This window comes from Schistocerca gregaria, chromosome 10 (genome assembly GCF_023897955.1).
Source record: "Schistocerca gregaria isolate iqSchGreg1 chromosome 10, iqSchGreg1.2, whole genome shotgun sequence".
Taxonomy (NCBI): domain Eukaryota; kingdom Metazoa; phylum Arthropoda; class Insecta; order Orthoptera; family Acrididae; genus Schistocerca; species Schistocerca gregaria.
In genome coordinates, this window is record NC_064929.1 from 85,944,578 (window position 1) to 85,956,615 (window position 12,038).

The window sequence follows — 12,038 nt, forward strand, 5'->3', positions numbered from 1 at the left end:
GATTTTCATAAAAAGACATATGTTTTGTTAAAGTCTCGTTTATTCTAATTCTTGCGAGTAAATGTTAAAGCTCTTAATAAATAAGGAAGATGTTGATTCAAAAGAATTGTGAGATCAGAATGGGAGACTGTGTAATTTGTAGGCGGGGTGGTGCGGGTGTGGGGGGTGGGGGTGGGGGGGTGGGAATGTCACGATCAAGACTTTTGACTTTAAACTATGAAATGTCAACGTAACTTGGAATAAGAAGTCTGTCGGGAAATTAATCGAACTGTAAGAATCTGACTACATCGTAATTTGTAAAAAAGTAAAATGTAAGTCAACAGTCTCGAAGTCGTATCAGCCAACGTGGATTTGATAGTTTTCCTCATGTCAGCAACGTGCTATATTTTGTACTACATTATAACAAAGAAGATCGGATTAAAATTTGCACGTTAACTGAAAACAATGATTACGGAAAATTGTAAACTTTGTTTATCGTACCCGGAATGAAAAAATTGCAGAAATATACAAATTCCATTACATGCGACTGAGGACCTCTGACACATTTCTTCAGTACAGAAGATAAGTATCAATGTTACTACTTATGTAACAATATCTGTTTCATCACTGGAAAACGGTAATACATACAATACTTACTAGAATGTTTTGCCAATAAACTCAGTGGTCTAGTTAAAGTTCAAAGAGGGCTAATAGAAATCCTTGGGCAACAGAAGAAATATTGAATTTAATTGATGAAAGGAGAAAATATAATAATGCAGTAAATGATGCAGGAAAAAAGGAATACAAACGTCTCAAAAATGAGATCGACAGGAAGCGCAAAATGGCTAAGCAGGAATGGCTAGAGGACAAAGGTAAGGATATAGAGGCTTATCTCACTAGGGGTAAGATAGATACAGCCTACAGGAAAATTAAAGAGACCTTATGAGAAAGAAGAACCACTTGAATGAATATCAAGAGTTCCAATGGAAACCCAGTTCTAAGCAAAGAAGGGAAAGCAGAAAGGTGGAAGAAGTATATAGAGGGGCTATACAAGGGGGATGTACTTGAGGACAATATTATGGAAATGGAAGAGGATGTAGATGAAGATGAAATGCAAGATACGATACTGTCTGAAGAGTTTGACAGAGCACTGAAAGACATGAGTCGAAACAAGGCCCCGGGAGTAGACAACATTCTGTTAGAACTACTGACGGCCTTGGGAGAGCCAGTCCTGACAAAACTCTACCATCTGGTGAGCAAGATGTACAAGACAGGTGAAATACCCTCAGACATCAAGAAGAATATAATAATTCCAATCCCAAAGAAAGCAGGTGTTGACAGATGTGAAAATTACTGAACTATCAATTTAATAAGTCACAGCTGCAAAATACTAACGTGAATTCTTTACATGCGAATGGGAAAACTGGTAGAAGCCGACCTCGGGGAAGATCAGTGTGGATTCCGTAGAAATATTGGAACACATGAGGCAATACTGACCTTATGACTTATCTTAGAAGAAAGATTAAGGAAAGGCAAATCTACATTTCTAGCATTTGTAGACTTAGAGAAAGCTTTTGGCAATGTTGACTGGAATACTCTCTTTCAAATGCTGAAGGTGGCAGGGGTAAAATACAGGGAGCGAAAGGTTACTTACAATTTGTACAGAAACCAGATGGCAGTTATAAGAGTCGAGGGACACGAAAGGGAAGCGGTGGTTGGGAAGGGAGTGAGACAGGGTTTAGTCTCTCCCCAGTGCTATTCAATCTGTATATTGAGCAAGCAGTAAAGGAAACAAAAGAAAAGTTCGGAGTAAGTATTAAAACCCATGGAGAAGAAATAAAAACTTAAAGGCTCGCTGATGACATTGTAATTCTGAGAGCATTTGAAAAGAATGGACAGTGTCTTGAAAAGGGGATATAAGATGAACATCAACAAAAGCAAAACTAGGATTACGGAATGTAGTTGAATTAAGTCGAGTGATGCTGAGAGAATTAGATTAGGAAATGAGACACTTAAAGTAGTAAAGGAATTTTGCTATTTGGGGAGCTGAAAATTTACCTCCAGATGTAAGGCTTAACCTTTAGCCCCACACCTAAATTCAACCACACTGCCCTGGTTAAAGATCTCCTCTCATTCACCCGGAACCTCAACTGGAAATATCACTTCACTACCCAAACATAGCCCCCAAATACTAGACCCAGTGTTGAACCTTGTTTAGAACAGTTCCGACCGCCTTCTCAAAGGGATCCTCCTCCCCTCCCCCAAAACCATCCCTTGCAGACATTTCAGGAATTGCTCACATCCAGTGTTGCCTCCCAGTCCTTCTTGAAGAACATCCCGACAACCCCCAACATCACCCCAGCTGAATCCCATGCCATTAAGCAGCTGAAAACAGACCACTCTATTGTAATCCTTTCGGCGGATAAAGGCTCCACAACTGTGGTACTTGACCGTGTGGAGTATGTGGCAGAAGGACTGCGTCAACTCTCCGACACCTCAACCTACAAAGCTGTTACCCAGGATCCCATTCCCTCCATCCAGACTGAGCTGCAGAAAATCCTAAAAATCCAAGGTCCCTCACGAGGCCTCACAACGGCTTCCATAGACTTACTCACTCCACCTGAGCCACGTACCCCTACCTTCTACCTATTACCCAAAATCCACAAAGAGAACCATCCTGGCCGTCCCATTGTAGCAGGCTTCAAAGCCCCAACAGAACGTATCTCAGCTCTGGTAGACCAACACCTACAACCTATCACCCGCAGACTCCCATCCTACATCAAGGACACAAACCACTTCCTAGAACACCTCAAATCCATTCCCACTCCTCTCCCACCTGATATCTTTCTTGTCACCATAGATGCTACATCCCTTTGCACAAACATCCCACACACCCATGGTCTCTCTGCCCTTGAGCACTACCTCTCCCAACGTCCGCCCGAAGATCTTCCAAAAACCTCGTTCCTTATCACACTTACCAACTTCATCCTCACCCTTCATTACTTCACTTTTGAAGGCCAGACCTACAAACAAATCAGGGGAACTGCCATGGCAACCAGGATGGCTCCGTCCTATGCCAACCTCTTCATGGGCCGCATGGAGGAGGCTTTACTGAAGACCCAACAGCTGCTTCCCCTGGCCTGGTATAGGTTTATAGATGACATCTTTGTGGTCTGGACTCATGGTGAAGAAACACTCCTTAATTCCCTCCATAACTTCAACTCCTTTTCGAATCTGAATTTCACCTGGCCTTCTCCAAAACCCAAGCCACCTTCCTGGATGTTGACCTTCATCTTGTTGAAGCTCACATCCACACCTCTGTCCATATCAAACCCACCAACAAACAACAGTACCTTCACTTTGATAGCTGCCATCCATTCCGCATCAGACGCTCCCTTCCCTACAGCCTAGGTATTCGTGGCAAACGTAGCTGCTCCAGTGATGAATCCCTCAACAATTACACCAATAACCTGACCAGTGCCTTCCTCTTCCGCAACTATCCTGCAGACCTTGTCCACAAACAGATCTCCCGAGCAATACATTCCTCCCCGTCCAACAACAATTTTCCTACCCTCAGACCACACAGACACATCCCCCTTGTCAGCCAATATTATCCTGGCCTCGAAAACATCAATAAATTACGCCACCAGGGATATGACTTTCTCAAGTCAACCCCTGAAATGAGATCATCCCTTGACAAAATTCTCCCCACAACACCCAGAGTTGCCTTTCGTCGTCCCCCTAACCTCCGTAACATCCTTCTTAAACCCTACAATATTCCCAGACTACCTTCTCTACCCAGCGGATCCTACCCCTGTAACCGACCCCGCTGCAAAACCTGCCCCCTGCTCTCCCCCCACAACCACCTACTCCAGCCCCGCTACGGGTAAAACATACACAATTCAAGGCAGGGCCACATGTGAAACTACACGTCATTTATCAGCTGACATGCCTGCACTGCACAGCCTTTTACATTGGTATGACAACAACTAAACTGACTGAGTGCATGAACGGACACAGAAGAACTGACCGCCTAGGAGATGTCCAATACCCAGTAGCGGAGCATGCCCTCCAGCATAATTCTAGGGACCTAGGAACCTGCTACACCATGTGTGCCATTTTGCTTCTCTCACCCAACACCAGTCCCTCTGAACTGCGGAGATGGGAACTTGCACTCCAGCACATCCTTTCATCCCGCCATCCCCCGGGACTGAACCTACGTTAAACAACCTCACTCCCATTTACTTTTCAGTTTTCTCCTCTTTCCCTTTCCTCTTTAGCCATTCATGCATCTTTTCATACTACATCTTTATACTATATACTTCTGTATGCATCCTCTTTGGTTTGAAGCTGGCACAGTACCTACAGTAGAATATCTTTGGCTTCCCTCTGACAACCATGCCTCCATCCTTGCTACCTTCCCTGTTTTCCTTTCCCTGTTGCTTCATAACCTTGGTTGTAACTAAATCCACTTTCCCTTCTTCTCTTTCTTTCCCCTCTCTCCTCCCTGATGAAGGCACATTTATTCCGAAAGCTAGGAACTTAAATTTTCGTTTTTTTTTTTTTTTTTTTTTTTTTTTTTTTTTTTTGTGTTTCTATCGGCTGTACTGAGCTGAGGTAAGTACTGGCCAGCCCCTCTATCTCTTTGTTAGTAATTGTTTCAGAAAATATAGACTGGCAATGACAAGGAAAGCGTTTCTGAAGAAGAGAAATTTGTTAACATCGAGTATAGATTTAATTGTCAGTAAGTCGTTTGTGGAAGTATTTGTATGGAGTGTAGCCATGTATGGAGGTAAAACATGGACTGTAAATAGATTTGACAAGAAGAGAATAGAAGCTTTCGAAATGTGGTGCTACAGAAGAATGCTGAAGGTTAGATGGGTAGGTCACGTAACTAATGAGGAGGTATTTAATAGAATTGGGGAGAAGAGGAGTTTGTGGCATAACTTGACTAGTAGGACATGTTCTGAGGCATCAGGGGATCACCAATTTAGTAATGGAGGGCAGGGTGGAGGGTAAGAATCGTAGAGGGAGACCACGAGATGAATACACTAAGCAGATTAAGAAGGATGTAGGTTGGAGTAGGTACTGGGAGATGAAGGAGCTTGCACAGGATAGAGTAGCATGGAGAGCTGCATCAAACCAGTCTCAGAACTGAAGACCACAACAACGTGGCACCCACAGTGCCCCCACTCTCGACACGCACTGGCGAACCGGGTACACGGATGGCTTGATAAGCCGTCTATACGTATCCTGCTTACTGTTGTCAGAAGTAAAGTAAGTGACAACTGTCGGGTTTCTGGTCGAGGGGACGTGGGCAGTAATTTTGAAACGGTGACGTTCTGTTCATGTGTCGACACGGTACGTGCACGTGAGTGATGTCAGAAACAAACTACAACAGGTAGCGAAGCACTGCAGCCGAACAGCTCGCCGGCTGAGTGAGCCGGGGGGGGACGGGTCGGACTCTCCTGCTGCGATGGCTTGGCAAACCCCGTCTCGCATGGAGCTTCAGAGCTCTGAAGTGGACAGGTCCATCTCCACCGGTGCCCGCGATGCCAGTGCCGTACCGATGGGCCGGATTCGCAACTGTTCGGCAGTAGCGAACACGGAATGTCCCCGACCGGTAACAGGTGACTTCCGATTCGGTCTATTCCACAGGACAGACACACATCCGCTTCCAAGACATGCTACGAATGTCAGAGACTGAACACTGTGCCACGACTGCCAAAAGCAGTGAACCGGTCTGGTAATCGTGACATTCTCTGAGGCAACAAGTAAACAATTTTTTTTAAAGAATTGACCTTCTGTGTGTAAAAGAACTTTAAATGTCTAATTGCTTCATAAATGATTTAAAGTATTAAATATTTGCCTTTAAGCATCCAAGTAAGAAAAATTTTAGGAAAGGTTTGAAATTATGCTCAAAGTTTTTTGGGAGTCACTAAGTGCACTCACTACCGAACTCTGGACGAATATAAACTGAGCAATACACAATCAGTTTTAAGCAAAAGCAGGGTTTCACACACCTCAATGTGTAAGACATCGTATCTCCCGAACAACGTGTCATACGATGATATAATTTTGCAGGTACGTTAAATCGTACAGGGAAATACTGCCCCGTCACCCGCAGACATTGCCGGGACGGAGTAGCTCGTGTGCCTCGACGGTACAGATAGCTGTACCGTAGCTATGACTGCAGTGGAGGGGTATCTGTGGAGAGGCCAGACAGACGTGAGGTTCCCAAAGAGTGGCAGCAGCCTTTTTTGTAGTGGCGAGGGGAACAGCCTGGACGACCCCTCCTGCGGGTCCGGGCTAAGAATAGGCCGGAGGTATTCCTGCCTGTCGTAAGAGGCGACAAAAAGGAGTCCCTCCCCCTCAAGGGGGTAGTTTGCACCTGTGTCTGGAGATGGACGGTTCTATGACCTATATTTGCAGTCATTTTGGTTTTTCGCTTATTCTGGTTTCTTCCTTCCTTTGTTTGTTTCCTTTCTTTGTCCTTCTCCCTCGCTCACTGTCTTCCTTCCTTTTTACCTTACCTTCTTGTCCACCTCACGGTCTCCGCCTTGGCGTTTGAGGCAGTCCGTTCTCTCTCTCCCTCTCTCCCTTTTTTTTCCCTATTCTTCTTTCCTCCCTGTGCATGCCAGATGGCCGACCCGACCGTGCCGATTGGTCCCTCCGTCCGTTTCTCGGGAGGTCAGACCTGAGGTGTAAACATTCACCAAAGGTGGGAGCGCCCTCTGAGAGGGTCCCCACGAGGAAGAAGCTCGCCGTCGGAGACGCTCGAAATCAGAGGGGATTCATCCACAATGGATTTCTCTTCTTCTTTTCTCTCGACTTCCGCCCAAAAATGGAAACTTGACCAGCCACCAGTGACAAAAGTACTACTGTCTGCCCCAAAGTTCCTCGTAGTTTCTAGGTCGGAGGACAGAAAGAATTTTTCATCTGTCAACCCTTTCGTTATTCAGAAGGGCGTAGATACCATAGCTGGACCTGTCAAGTCTTGTACCAGGATGTGTAACAGTACCTTGTTGTTGGAAACTGACTTCGTAATGTCAGCTGAAGTGCCTCACTGTGCGGATATTGTGAATGGTTGAAAGTGAGGGAAAACTACAGCTGTTACTTTTCAAAATTTAAAAATTTCAAATTTGTGGTGAGCTCCTACAGGAGAAAACATTACTTTCCCTGAGGACGCACAGCTCTGCTGTCGAGTTACGATGGCATCTCTCGGGTAAAATAACCCAGAAGTAAAATGGTTTCCCATCAGATCTCCGGACAGGAACTACTCGGGACGGTGCCGTCATCGGGAAAAATGGAACTGTAGCGATCTGAGTGCAGACTGTTAAATCTCCTTATTGGGTAGGTAACTTAGAGAATTTGAAAAGGAGGAAGGACACACTATTAAGTCAGATAGGGTAGGGATTGGTGAAGCTCAGTGCCAGGAGAAATATAAATTCTGTTGAGGTGAGTACAGAATTATAAACACAAAATCGAATAGAAGTAATGCAGAAATAAGCCTAACAAAAGAGAATAAAACAGTAATGCGGGTAAGCTACTATTAACAGCAAAGACAGGAAGCAAACATCAACCACAGCAGCGCAAATTTATATGCCAAATAGCTCCACAGATGACAGAGAGAGTGAAAACTATAGGTTCAATATGTCACGGTTGCCCAATACTGACACAAATTGATTACAAAAAAATGGAAGAACTGGTAGAAGCCGACCTCGGGGAAAATCATTTTGAATTCTGGCGAAATGTAGGTACATGCGAGGCAATACTACCGTATTTACTCGAATCTAAGCCGCACTTTTTTTTCGGGTTTCTGTAATCCAAAAAACCGCCTGTGGCTTAGAATCAAGTGCAAAGTAAGTGTAAGTTCTGGAAATTGTTGGTAGGTGCCGCCACAACTAACTTCTGCCGTCAAATATATGTAGTGCTGCACAGGCATGCTTTGGAGCCACAAAGATAAATACAGGCACCAAAACCTCTGCGTCAAAAAAAAAAAAAAAAGAAGCAAGCACCCACATTGAAGACGAGCTTTTTTTATCCGCCCCGAGTTACGACCACTGCATTTCCATACATTATACAACGAAGTAAATACAAATTCCGTATTGTTCATCTTCGAATGTAGTAGTATTTCAATGTACTATGAAAATCTGACTGGCAAGACTGTTTGGGATGTTTGTCAATATGGCCAACTCTACGTTCTGAATTTTTCCCTACCTGTGAGAAGAGATGGTTGCTAATAGGAACTTTTATGAACTGTGAATCACATGCAGTATTTTCTTCACCATAAGAATAAACGAATATAAGCATTTTGCCATGTATTCTTTCATGTTTGCTGCTATCTCATTTAAATCCTGTCTGCCTAATAAACTACAAAACTAGTGTGAGACAACAGCAAACGTGGAAGAATATACATATCATGTCATGTTTATATTCGTATTATTCTTATGCCTAATAGTGATACAGTCAGAAATGAAGCACGGCAATTGACTACATTTTTAAATCTAAGATGACTAATTTCTGTGCAGAATGTAATGTACTAAAGAGGCGTCTGCAAAGATTTTCAAACGGAGAAAAATTTTCGCCAAACTCTTGTTCAGAACATCTTCTACCATATGCAGTTTATTATTTGGTTCTTGTTGATCATTATCAAAGAAAGCAGCAGTGTAAGTAACGACAGGCCGTAAACACTCATTATCAGAAAGTGACAAACAATGCATGACACAGTACAGTAATGCATTTTGAGCTTAGAGTCATAAACACATATAACAAAGAGAAAGGCACTTATCAGATCAAAAAAAATAAGCATTCAATTCAAACCAGACGAAGCACGTGAAAAAGGAAGGGTACGCGTATAAATGCGGATGGAGCGCCTGACGCATAGCAATGGCTACCTGGTAAAGCTTAACAGCTAAGTTTACGAATCGAACCAAAGAACTGTAGCTGTATCATCATTCATTCGACCTAAATTGTGTCTCATATTACAATGGATCAACTTTGTTTCGATTTGGAGGTGCAGCCTAAAACTTTTCTCTCCCCTTGAATTTTGAGTCTCAAATTTCATGTGCGGCTTAGATTTGGGAATTTTTTTTCCCCTTGATTTCGAGTCTCATTTTTCAGGTGCGGCTCAGATTCGAGTGCGGCTTAGATTCGAATAAATACGGTAAGCCTATAACTTATGTTAGAAGATATGTTAAGGGCAGGCAAACTTTTGTCCACAGTAGATTTAGAAAAAGCTTCTGACAATGTTGACTGGATTACACTCTTTAAATTTCTGAAGGAAGCAGTGGTAAAAAAAAAAAAAAAAAAAAAGGCTATTTACAACTTCTAAAGAAAACAGATGGCAGTTATAAGTGTTGAAGGGCAGGGCGTGAAAGGGAAGCAGTGCTCAAAAAGAAGTGAGACGGGATTGTAGCATATCCCTGATGTTATCCAATCTGTAAGTTGAACAAGCTGTAAAGGAAACCAAAGAAAACTGGAGTAGGAATTAAACTTTAGGGAGAAGAAATAAAACTTTGAGGTTTGCTGATGACATTGTAATTCTGTCAGAGACAGCAAAGGATTTGGAAGAGCAGCTGAGCCGAATCGTCAATCTTGAAAGGAGGGTATGAGAGAACATCAACAACAGTAAAACAAGAGTAATGGAGTGTACCTGAATTAAATCAGGTAATGCAGAAGGAATTAGGCCAGGAATTGAAACACTATAGAGAAGATTTACTACACGGGCAGTAAAATAATCTATGACAGCCAAATTAGGGAAGATATAAAGTGTAGAATGGCAATGGTAAGAAAAGGATTTCTGAAGAAGAAAAATTTGTTAACATCGAATATACATTTTAAGTATTAAGAAGTTTTTAGTGAATGCATTTGTCAGTACAGAAGTGATATGTGGACAATAATCAGTTCAGACATGTAAACAATAGATGCTATCGAAATGTGTTCACACAAATAATAAGGATGTGCTAAACAGAACTGGGGAGAAAAGAAATTTTGACACAAATTGAGAAATCGAAGTGACTGTCTTATAGGGCACATTCTCAGACATCGTAAAGGGATCACCAAATTAGTACTGGAGGAAAGTGGGGGGGGGGGGGGGGGGGTCAAAATAACAGAGGAAGATCAAGAGATTAATGCAGGAAGCAGGTTTCAGCAGTTATTTGGATATGAAAAAGCTTGCACAGGAAAGAGTAGTGTTGAGACCTGCCTCAAAACAGTCTTTGAGCAGAATACCACGAGCACAAAAACAACAACGAGAATAGGTAAATATTGTATGCAAAGTGTATTGTGACTAGAACTATTAGTACAGATAAAGAGGTAATCAATTAAAATATCATGCCTGATGCTGCCATTTTACTGTAGAAGCAGCAAAAATATAGTAAGCCATAAAACGTTCCCATCATTTCGTGACGGGGTGTCAGCAAGAAAAAGTTTAAAAAGGTTTGAAATTATGTGTAAAGTTTGTCAGAAGTCGCTAAGTGCTTTCGATATCAAACACTGGGTGAACGAAGCTCCGTATTTGTGTGCTATCAGTTAGGAAGCCTCAATACAAACACACAGTTTGTAACTGTAATAACTAAGATTATTATCTCTTAGTGAGTAGATTAAGGCAAAATTTTAAATTTGGTCAATACTCGTGGCAAATACAGAAAATCAATCAACCTTCAACCTATTACCTGGAGCCTGTCTTCCTATATAAAAGATACCAACAATTTTCTCGACCCACTCTCAACAGCTCCTGCCCCCTTTACCATATGGTGCTCCGCTCGTCACTATTGATGCCACCTCCCTGTACACTAACATTCCTAATGCCCATGGTCTTACTGCTATCGAACACTACCTTTCCAGACGCCCTATGGATTCCAAATTAACAATCTCCTTCCTAGTCTCCATGACCAACTATATCCTCATCCACAATTACTTCTCCTTTGAAGGCATTACCTACAAACAAACCCGCGGTACGGCTATGGGCCCACATAGCACCATCCTAGGCTAACCTATTCGTGAGAGGAATCCTTCCTAAAAACTCCAAATCGTAAACCCCTCACCTGGTTCAGATTCATTTATGACATCTTTGCTATCTGGATTAAAGGTGAGGACACCATATTCATATTCCTCCAGAAGCTCAACAACTTTTCCCCTATTTGCTTCACCTGGTCCTACTCAACCCTCAAGCCACCTTCCTAAATGTTGACCTCCACCTCAGAGATGGCTACATCAGTACCTCTGCCCATATCAAACCTACTAACCACCAGCAATACCTCCACTTCGACAGCTACCACCCGTTCCATACCGAGAAGTCCCTTCAATATAGCCTAGCCACCCGTGGTTGTCACATCAGCAGCGACGAGCAGTCCCTCTCTAAATATACTGAGGGTCTCACTGAAGCCTTCACTAACCATACTTATACTCCCAAAAACAAATCTCCCGTGCTTTATCTTCCCGGTCTCCCACCACCCCCCACCTTCCCACAGTCCGGCCACAGAGGAGCATTTCCCTCATAACTCAGTGCCATCTGGGATTGGAGCAACTGAATTACATTCCTTGCCAGGGTTTCGATTTCCTATCGTCGTGTCCCAAAATGAGAAATGTCCTTCCCACTATCCTTGCCACCCCTCCTACCGTGGTATTCTGCCGTCCACTGAACCTACACAATATACTCGTCCATCCCCATCTTGCAATCCCTTACCTCATGGCTCATGCCCCTGTAATAGACCAAGATGCAAGACCTGTCCCATACATCCTCCTACCACCACATACTCCAGTCCGGTCACTAACATCACCTATCCCACCAAGGCAGTGCTACCTGTGAAACCAGTCATATGGGTCCATCCCACCAACAGCAGCTTTTCTGAATTGAGCAGGTGGGAACTTTCCCTGCAATACATCCTACGTTCCCATTACCTTCCTGGCCTTAGCCTCCGTTAGTCACTGTCCTCACACATCCAGCCCCCTCCCTGTTCCATTTCCAGCACTACACAGTGGTTATTTCACTGCTACACCCCGCCTTTTAATTTATTTTTATTTCTCTCCTTTCTACTACTTACCCCCTCCCTTCT

General features: G+C 43.3%; 1 protein-coding gene across 2 annotated transcripts in view; it reads right to left on the bottom strand.

Annotated features, from left to right (window-relative positions):
* Positions 1-12,038, bottom strand: part of LOC126293698 (serine/threonine-protein kinase 11-interacting protein) — a 182,219-nt gene that overhangs the window by 15,547 nt on the left and 154,634 nt on the right. The window lies entirely within an intron of this gene.